The sequence below is a fragment of the Panthera uncia genome (genome assembly GCF_023721935.1).
Source record: "Panthera uncia isolate 11264 chromosome C1 unlocalized genomic scaffold, Puncia_PCG_1.0 HiC_scaffold_4, whole genome shotgun sequence".
Classification (NCBI taxonomy): domain Eukaryota; kingdom Metazoa; phylum Chordata; class Mammalia; order Carnivora; family Felidae; genus Panthera; species Panthera uncia.
Window position 1 is genome coordinate 37,126,224 of NW_026057585.1, and position 10,841 is coordinate 37,137,064.

General features: G+C 40.7%; 1 long non-coding RNA gene across 1 annotated transcript in view; it reads right to left on the bottom strand.

Moving 5' to 3' along the window:
* LOC125912466 (uncharacterized) overlaps positions 1 to 2,571 on the bottom strand; it is a 168,776-nt gene extending 166,205 nt beyond the window's left edge. Inside the window, exon 1 of the long non-coding RNA XR_007454751.1 lies at positions 2,434 to 2,571. This is a non-coding gene — a long non-coding RNA (uncharacterized LOC125912466). The remainder of the gene's footprint in view (positions 1 to 2,433) is intronic.
* Between the last annotated feature and the right edge of the window lie 8,270 nt (positions 2,572 to 10,841).

Genomic DNA, 10,841 nt, shown 5'->3' on the forward strand with positions numbered 1-10,841 from the left:
TAAATTTTATTTCTTTTAGATTGTATTACATTTAGAAAATTCCTTGATCACAAAGAAAAATTTCAGCTAGTCTTAATGTATTAACTGAATAATCTTGGACACATCATACAGTCAATTAGATCACTTGCTGCTCTGAAACTCAAGTTCCTTATCTCAAATCTCGAAAATAATTCCAATGTCTCATTGTGACAATTATCTGAAATGATGTGCCAGGCACGGCAATGTCCAATAAATGCCAATTCTCTTTAGAACCCAATTGTTACTACCATGCCCAAATTTAATATATACCATATCCCATTTGTAAATATTAAGCATTATGCAGTCTAGGAATCAGGTTTCAGAAAAAAGGGAGCCATCTTGATGTAGCAAAACTGTTATTTATTAGAAACAGGTTTACTGAGGTCTAAATAGGAACCATAATGTATGTATATTTATTCATACTTTGTATCTATTACATAGATGGTGAACTAGCCACTATGATTTCAATAGTCTCCTGGCATTTACTTGTAATAATGATCCTATTATAGTCTATATATTTAACACACAGTTTAAGGTATTGCCTTTCACTCCCAAAAAGTCGTATGATCTAGTGAAAACTTAAAAAACACTGTTTTCACCTTTATTTCCAAGCTCATTCTTTACCTAAGCAGATGTATTAGATATGCTGCATAAAGCTAAAGACTTTGAAATTAATAGAGACCTGGTTGCCACAGGATATGACTACACCTAATGGGCTATTAAAAAATGATTAATATATGTCCCAGTGGGCCACCAAAGAGAAGGGCCATGATTGTGCATAAAAATGAAGAATCTGACTCAACATGGCAACAAAAAGTACTAGACCAAGTTGCAAAGCACTGACTGTAGGAAGAGGCTAAAAGTTTTGGCTGGCTTTATTAGCTTCTAAAAAAACAGTATTTCCTAAAGAAAAAAAAAAGCAGAGTTTACTAGAATGAGCTTTGTGTTTGGTCTTGCTAAAGTGGCTCATTTTTTTTTCTTTTTAATTTTTTTAACGTTTATTTATTTTTGAGGGACAGAGAGCGAGCAAGGGAGGGGCAGAGAGAGAAGAAAGACACAGAATCTGAAGCAGGTTCCAGGCTCTAAGCTGTCAGCACAGGGCCCCATGCCGGACTCCAACCCACAAACCCTTAACCCACTAAGCCACCCAGGCGCCTGAGACAGTGGCTCAATCTTTTCAATGTTAGGTGCTATTTTGCCTCTGATTCACCACGTCAGTGTGCTGTAAGTCAACTGCATGAAAGGAGCATTAAACAGTGCCTTTGGGAAAAATACTAAACTCCTTAAGATGTTGGGATGAAAGATGCTCTGTAATTGCAAGAATTTATTATTAGTTCTTATTATTCAGACTTGTTTTCCAATATTTTCCACTGTAGATGCAAAGTTCCAGAAGCGATGTAGGAAGATCCTCAACTCACTTCTCCCACAGATGTGCTGAGTCTACAGCTACAAATGGAACAACGTCCTCTTTAAAACCTAAACGCCACGGGCGCCTGGGTGGCTCGGTCGGTTGAGCGTCCAACATCCGCGCAGGTCATGATCCTGGTCCATGAGTTCGAGCCCCGTGTCAGGCTCTGTGCCCACAGCTCAGACCCTGGAGCCTGCTTGGGATTCTCTCTCTCTCTCTTTCTCTCTCTCTTTCTCCCCCCCCCCCCCCCACTTCCTGCTTGGGATTCTGTCTCCCTCTCTCTTTCTCCCACTGGTTCTCTCTCTCAAAAAAAAAAAATTAATTAAATAAAAATTAAATTTAAAAACCTAAATTCTGGGGCGCCTGGGTGGCTCAGTCGGTTAAGCGTCCGACTTCAGCTCAGGTCACGATCTCGCGGTCCGTGAGTTCGAGCCCCGAGTCGGGCTCTGGGCTGATGGCTCAGAGCCTGGAGCCTGCTTCCGATTCTGTGTCTCCCTCTCTCTCTGCCCCTCCCCCGTTCATGCTCTGTCTCTCTCTGTCTCAAAAATAAAAAAACGTTAAAAAAAATTTTTTTTTTCAAAAAAATAAAAAAAATAAAAACTTAAATTCTGGCTGAATGATGAATACGCATGGAACACATGAGAAGAAAACTACTTCAAAGGAGGTAGGAGAGGCTGGAACAAAATCTCACCATAAACGCCACCCCTGGAGCAGTGACCCCCACCCGGAGGAAACTCAAAACCCCAAGCTCTTCCCTGAGGAGCAAAGGGTTTGAACACCACATGGAGTGCCCCCAAATTTAAGACATGCACTTGAGAGATAAGTTGCCCAAAACATCTAACTGTGAAGGCCTTTGTCTCCTGCCCCAAGTGCCACAGAAGCGTGGCAATCTGAGTAAGGGCTCTTAAAGGGTTCCCACATCCCATGCTGGGACGCACCCACCGCAGGGCCCAACTCAGAGGCGGCTGATCGATTTCACACCCAGACTTAAAGCGAAGGAGGCTCACCTGCTTCTATGAAATCCATGGTCCGAGGGGGCAGGCCTGTAATTCAACACATACTTCCACTTCCGGGCGGCGGCTGGACCGAACACTCTCCACGCGGACGCTAGCAGGCGCCATTTTCGCTCGCGCTCGCGAGCCTGCGCCAGAACTCGCGCCTCCCGCGGAAGGAGGCTTTACAGCGCCTGCCCGCTAGGGGTCGCTTTTTTTTTTTTTTTTTTTTTTTTTTAATCTCCTGGAGGCCCGGGGAGCTTGCGTTCCTGGTAACAACCCTGGAATAACCAGTGCCACTGGGAAAGGAACCTATACCCCTGGGTGTTGTGCCCATTTCTTGTGACTGCTGCCAGAGGACACTTCTCCGTTGCCTGGCTCTAGCGGCCAGCAGGATTTTTACACTCCTGGGTCTCATAAGATTGTACCGAACAGAGAGAGAGAGAGATTTAACAGCTGGTCTCAGTGAGGCACAGCAAGAGGCAACAGACCCAGGAGGTGGGTCTTTCTGTGAAGGAGACCTGTGAACTAATTACCCTGGCTGTGGCCGGAGGGGTAGGCTTCTTATTAAACATCTCCGGGCTGACTGTAATCCGTTCCAGAGTGCTCAAGGGGCAGGCACTATCTTCCGCTCACCCTCTGCCCTGCCACAATGACAGCCTCTCCTGGAGGGCAGCTTTCCCCAAAGGTTGAGCTCCAGGGGGCACCCTGGATCTCCTGGCTCTGGCGGCTGAAGGGGCTTGCATTCCTGGGTGCCACCGGACTGTGGCAATCAGAGGACTGGTCTTCGGCAGGCTGCCATCGCCAGGGCACTCACTGCACAGACAGCGGACTGAGGCACACTCCAGTCTTTCTGTGAAAGAGGCCACTTGGCTTGTCCTGGAGCGTCCGACTAAGAAGAATGCTTCAGGTATGGCACACGTCTAGTGGCATTTGGAGCTGCTATAAGGGGATGTAGGCTGTGGATGCCATCTTGGCACTCTGCTCTGCTGCAGCTCACCGGTATGTCCCAGAAAGGAGCTTCTACACCCTGGTCTGGAGCCCTGATTGGTGCTCACTGAACGGGGGAGAACAATGTATAAAGGCAGTGAGAACTTCAGCAGAGGTGGGGAATATAAGAAAGTACCAAATAGAAGTCACAGAGAAGGGGCGCCTGGGTGGCTCAGTTGGTTAAGCGCTGAACTTTGGCTCAGGTCGTGATCTCCAGGTTCCTAGGTTCATGCCCCACATCTGGCTCTGCACTGGTGGTGTGGATCCTGCTTGGGATTCTCTCTCTCCCTCTCTCTCTCTCTTCCCCACTTTCACTCTCTCTCTCTCAAAATAAATAAACTTAAAAATAAAAGTCACAGAGCAAACAATACAGTATAGAAACAGCCTAAGTGTCCATCCAAGGATGGATGGATAAAGAAACTGTGAGATATATGTATCTTACAGTCACATGCACACACACACACACACACACACACACACACAGGAATATTATTCAACCATAAAAAAGAATAACATCTTACCATTTGCAACAACATGCATGAACGTCAAGAGCAAGAGCATTATGTTAAGTGAAATAACTCACACAGAGAAAGACAGATACTGTTTTATCTCTCTTATACATGGAATCTAAAACAACAACAACAAAACACATAAGCTCTTAGATACAGAAAACAGACTGGTGGTTGCAAGAGGCAGGGATAGGAGTAGAGGTTGGTAGGAAGTGAATTGAGATTTTTTAATTCAAATAAATTAAATAAAATTCTTTTAATACAAAAGAAAAAGAAAAAAAAAACCATTTTCAATGAACAATTTAAAGCCCCATCTCTGCTTTCCAGAACACAAACTAAAGATGCTTGAAATATTATAAAGCTTTGTATCTTTCCTATTCTGTATTCAGGGCCACATTTGAATAGATTATTTCTTTCTTCTCAGTAGATATAAGATGAGCCATTAAATCTCTCAGATAGTTTGGATGCCTTCATTGTTGAATAAAACATTTTTAAAATTCACATTTTTTTTATTTTTACTTTTAAAACATTTCCTCTCTAGCTTCATTTTGAGTATTACTGATTTTTTCTTATTATTATTACCTTCCAAATACCGTCAGTCAAATAATAAACATTTCCAGAAGTCACCCATGAAAGAATAAGTTTTGGAGATGACAAGAAAATTGATCGTGACATTTGTGAAATTAAAAACATAATAGTCAAATATCATCTTTGAAATAAATGACTAAAGACAGTTAAGTACATTAATTTTTAACTCACCAGTTTAGGAATGGGAAAGCCAATCAGAGCCCTTTCAAGCATTAATGATAAGTCACTAAATCCAAAAGTTTATTCAACTACACAAACATTGCACATAATCATGAGAAAAGGACCCCCATGGTGAGAGGAAGATAGGAGCAGAGATTTCCTAAAAAGACCAAAATGCCAGGTTTATAGATGCTTCCTTCCACTGACCGTGGTTATTTCAATATCTGTCCCACAAACACAAATTCACACATTTATATATTCACAGGAGAAGAAGGACTTCACTTTTGTGCTTGTTAGGTGCTAGAAGCTTGATATATTTATCTTATTTAATCTTTAGAAGAACTCTAGGAAGCAGGTGTTATTATTAATCCCATTTCAAAAATGCTTTGAATGAAACTAAGAAACATACAGTAATTTGCTCAAAGTCACATAGCTAATAAGAGAAAAAGTTACGTTTTCACACACTGATCTGATTGACACCAAGCCTAAACTCTTCCCATTTTTTTCATTCATCCATTCATTTTGTTGAACACCTATTATGTTCCTGGTCATATAATGGAAATGCAAATACTTATAAGATAACAGCCTGTGCCTTGAGGAATCAAGAGCTCCATGGGAATGCAAACTAGTGTAGCCACTATGGAAAACAGTATGGAGGTTCCTCAAAAAATTAAAAATAGAACTACCCTATGACCCAGCAATTGCACTACTAGGTATTTATCCAAAGGATACAGCTGTGCTGTTTTGAAGGGACACACGCACCCCAATGTTTATAGCAGCACCATCAACAATAGCCAAAGTATGGAAAGAGCCCAATGTCCATCAATGGATGGAACAGATAAAGAAGATGTGGTGTATGTATATATATATATATATATATATATATATATATATATATATACACATACATACAATGGAGTATTACTCAGCTTTCAAAAAGAATGAAATCTTGCCATTTGCAACTACATGGATGGAACTAGAGGGTATTATGCTAAGTGAAATTAGTCAGAGAAACACAAATATCATATGACTTCACTCGTATGAGGACTTTAAGACATAGAACAGATGAACATAAGGGAAGGGAAGCAAAAATAATATAAAAACAGGGAGGGGGACAAAGCATAAGAGACTCATAAATATGGAGAACAAACAGAGGGTGGCTGGAGGGGGTGTGGGAGAGGGGATGGGCTAAATGGGTAAGGGGCATTAAGGAATCTACTCCTGAGATCATTGTTGCACTCTATGCTAACTAATTTGGAGGTAAATTTAGAAAGTAATAAAATTAAAAAAAAAAAAAAAAAAGAGCTCCATCCTGGGAAGTGTATAGGAGGTAGAAGTATCTATGCTAGCAGGTAAGAAGTAGAGAGAGGAGGCTAGTCAGAACAGATGTTAGGAAAAGGCGAAACCAAAACCAAGTCTAAAACATGAGTAGGTGTGGCCAGACATGCCAAGAAAAGAAGGATTTGTAGACAGAGCAGTGTGGGCAAAGACAGATTAGCCTGAAATTTTAACTACAGGAGAAATTTCTAGAATATAAGTTTCAAAGACGAGTGTGGAATTTGGGTGCCATTTTTTAAATGGGAACATGAGAAAATTTCCCAATACCTTTCCCACATAAAGGATACTTCATAAACCAGTGAAATCTGTGTGAGAAAAAGCAAAACCAAAGAAAGTCAATCCTCCAATACAACTGGTCAGAGAATAAAGTTAAAAGGCATTGTCTATATGAAAAGCATGGAACAGGATTGACCTTCTCATAGTGAAAATGAATCTCCTCACTGTGCTTATCGTTTGTACCCTACTCATAGCATCAGTGTACCCTGAGATTTTAGCAGGACCGAGTGGTTTTAGGGGTGTCACTTGGAATTTATGAACATATTACTGGAACCAGGGAATATCCATAAGGACAGTATAGAGTGTAGCAGTTCCTATTTCTAGACTCTAAACCACTTCCTCTAAAGCACGCAAAGAGCAATTCCATTTCAGTGTAACACTAGCTACTCTGTGACGTGCACGAGAGCCAGCTTCACATAGATTGTCTGGAGTAGCCTGTGGGACTTCCTCTTGGTCTTTTGGCTAACCTATGCATTGGCAGGTAATAGGAAGGAAGAATGAGGTGAAGTACCCCAATTAGGATGCTCTAAAGGTAACCCTAGATTGGAGGAAACCACAGACAGATTAACTCACGTTGGCACCAGGCTGCGTGGGATCCTTACCAGAGCAGCTGTAGTACTCTCTTTAAATACCATGACTGCCAACATCTGATGAGATTCCCAGAGGCATGAGTGAGCCAGGCACTAGATTGATTTCACATTAATAAGCTTTGGCCGCTGGGTTTTTAGGTAAACCACCGAGTAACGTGCTTCATTCTGGGGAGGGATAGCAGGGAGGTGCAGAGTGAGCTTCTTTTGAAATTTCTGTTGTCTTTTAAGCTCTTCTGCTGTGCAGAGAAATCCAAAGATAAAAATGGTGAGCAAGAGACTGACATAATTCCTAAACTTATATTCATAATTGTATGATAACCAAAAATGGGAATCAGGCCACCAATTACATTAAATTCATGCTACCTTGGCAAAGATTGTTAAATTAACTTTGAAAGCAACAATTAGACCCTTGGTAGCTCACCAGGAAGATTTTTCCACCCCTGTCTCTCTCTGTCTCTATCTCTTCCCCCTTGCCTTTCTCTGCCTCCGCTCCCGGTCTGTGTCTTTTCTCTGTTACACTGCCTTCCTTTGACTCTCTTTCTCACACTCGGTGTATGTCCAGTTTCTCCAGAATTCTGCCACAGTCCTATAAGATGTTTTAGGTTTAGGTCATTGGAATAACAGTTCCACTTGATAGAAAAGCGCCAGTAGGTTCTTGACCAAAGTAGGACACATACTCTCAGCATTAAACTATTCCTAGCAATAAAATGAAGCTCAAGTATAATTTCCTTTTATGGTTCTCTAAGACTTGAGGGAATAAACAATCTACTGCAATAAATTTTTGTGTCAAAAGATAAAAATGTTGATCAACCAGTCACAGAGCCTTTCCATTTCTTTCAAGCCATATTTCTTTTTGCCAAGTGTTCTTTCTTTGGTGGAAGCCAGCAAACTGCCAAGTGTAGATATTGTTTCCCACACATGGAAAAGAACTTCCCTGAGCTGTGCATATGCCATATTAAAAAAATTAATAAAAATGTTCCTAAACTTGCCTCCTAAACTTTATGAATGAACCCATTACACATCTAATTCTGTACTTCTTAAAAGCAGATTTGTAATGAATTATTTTATGCCCCTTAAATAATTTAAAATCTCAAAGATGCAGTTTTCAACAAAGCCTTAGCATGCACATTGATATGAGCTGCATATATTAGATTGTGCTTCTTTTACATATTTAGTCACAGGTGTATTTCAGTATTTTGATATTTTCTGCATTGGTTTGAAAGAGCTATTTATTATCACAGAGTCATCTCACCAGTAAATATTTATAGGCAGTTTTATTTCTAGTTTAGGGTTTGAGTATCGTACCTAAAAAAAGGTATTGTTGATTTGCTATTTTAGTTTTTGATAGAGAGTGTGTTTATGGCATGGCTGTGGGAGGTTTTTTTCTTTAATAATTTACAAAATTACCTGCAGTAAAATCTTCACCTGTTCTTTGTTTTCTTAGCACCACAAAATTGGAATTACATATAAAATCTTTCCTCCAGGAGATTTATGTCTACCACGGAAAGAAAATCTCCACTTAAATTTTTATGAAACATCGAAATTACAGTCAGCTTTAGCAAAACAATACAAAGGAGCTTTTGTTGGGTGAGGAGTATTTCCAATATTTGAGGACATCATTCTTTATCTCCCGTTTAATTTTTATTTTCCTGTGGCCGTTTCTTTTGGTTTCATTGATTCCCCTGTTTATAAGTGCGGTGTGCTAATTTGTCTTTCATTACAGGAAGTTCCGAGTGCCAACCACAGAGGCTAACCCCAGCCAGAGGAGAGGCCTCCAGATTGGTTGTGCTTTTCACATTTTAATTTGAGGTTGTTGCATGAAGGGGCTGGTGGCTGGTTGTTTCTCTCTTTCCCCAAGAATGATCACCCCATCCTTGAAGAGGGCAATGGTCTCCACCTGGCAGCCCCAGTTTAGCTGCACATGGAAGCAAAGAAAACCAAAGGCTGTCCTTCACTTGCTTTGGACTTAAATCTCTCTTTATTGAATTATGTGTTTTAATAAAGGGTTTATATAACATCCACAGAACAGTTATCAGTTAATTACCCATGGAAATTTAAGGGATGTTACCCAGTGGTAGTTATAATACCCAGGGCATTAGACATATGTTACATAAAAGATGCAGTCACCTTGAAATTATATTGGTAAGGCTGCCTTTTTCCTATAGAATATTATACATTCTAATGTGAAAATTGAGTTCAAAACCTATTAGGAGACAAGAATGGCATGTTCCAAGTGGTTTAAGGCTTATATACATTTCCAGTAAGCTCAGCAGAAATTTAGGAAAATGTGCCCACTGTTTTGAGAAATTTCTTAAGTTTTTAGGACATTCGTACCTTCTGTGGATTGGGGTTTTGTATTTCAAAGAGCAAATAGGCAGCTCATTTAGAACCCTGGCTCCTGGGTCAATCTATTGATTCATCCAGAGCCTCCTGCTTAGTGTAGAAGGGAGATGATGTAAGTCCCTCCAGGTAGTACAATCCTAAAGCTGAGAGCTCTGTGTCTATGCACCAGCACCTGAATGTAGGTGCTGGAAAGGATAGGGTAGAGTGAATAATGGAGAAGATATATGGATGGTGACAGGGACCCAAGATATGACTGACAAAGGAGGAAAGAAAAGAAACCTTCCAGATCCCAGAACAGCAGTGGCAACCACAGGGCATGGCAGGACCACTGGGGGAGGGAGACAGAGAGGGGCCTACCAGGCTCTCAAGTCAGTGGCAAAGCTGCCAACAGGTTTAAAAGGATTATTCCACTCTGTACATGCTCTGAAAACTGCCAAAACTCTCAGCTTCCAAACGATTTTTCCATTCCTGGAATAAAAGTCTATCTTGCTTTGAGGGAGCATAAGATGGTATTTTTTTGTTTGTGTGTCTTTTTTATTTTATCAGGGATAAAAATTACCTTCCTTCCTGGCTGAAGAAATTAAGGAGTTGCATTAGCTGTTTCTGCAGCTATAATATAAAATATCAGAAAATCAAAGCCGTTACTTTGGGGCATTATACTACATCGATTTTTAGGAAAATTACCTCCATTGTTATAGTTTAATTAAAAAATACCATAAATCAGCAAAATGTTTTCATTTAGCTATTTATTAAACAAATTTGAACAAAACCGAAGTCAAAAATTCACCCTAACACATTGCTACTATAAAAATAGAAGTAATTCATTCATGCATTCAGCACTGAGTTTTTGACTGTGCTCATCCCTGGAGAGTCATTATTGGGGAAACATCAACCAAGGACACAACCCCTGAGCTCAATAATAAAGGGAGAAGCAGCACGGAAACAAATGCAGCTGACCCTTCAACAACAGGGGGGTTAGGGGTGCCAACCCCCACACAGTGGAAAATCTCCATGTAACCTTTGACTGCCCCCAAGTTTAACTATTGATGGCCTACTGTTGACCAGAGCCTTTTCGACAGTGTAAACAGTCGATTAACACCTATATGTATTGTGTGCTGTATTTTTTCAATAAAGTAAGCTAAAGAAAATGCTACTAAGAAAATCATAACAGAAACCATATTTATAGTACTGTATTGTATGTATTGAAAAAAATCCATGTTTAAGTGGACCCATGCAGTTTATGTGTTGTTCGAGGGTGAACTGTAATTTCCATCTGAGTGGATAAGTGATCTACCAGGGTACCAGAGGAAGAGATGTGAACTAAGAGGCAAGAGTGCCTAATTCCATAAGCAAAATCTGGGCAAGGAATGTGGTGTCACAGCTGAGCCGTGACGGACTGACAATTCAAAAGATGAAGAGGGGGGAAATAGTACCCCATGAAGAAGACACGCAAATCACATAGTAAATCCCTTCCTATGACTGTGATTGTAAAAGGCAATTGCAAGGACAGTTGGGTTGGCCTCCTCTGGTTCATATATCTGAGCAGGACTAGGACACTGAGAAGGCCCAGACTTTTTCTGGGAGCCAAGATTTTCTCTGAAAAACCCACTGACTCTAACTTGAGAGTGAC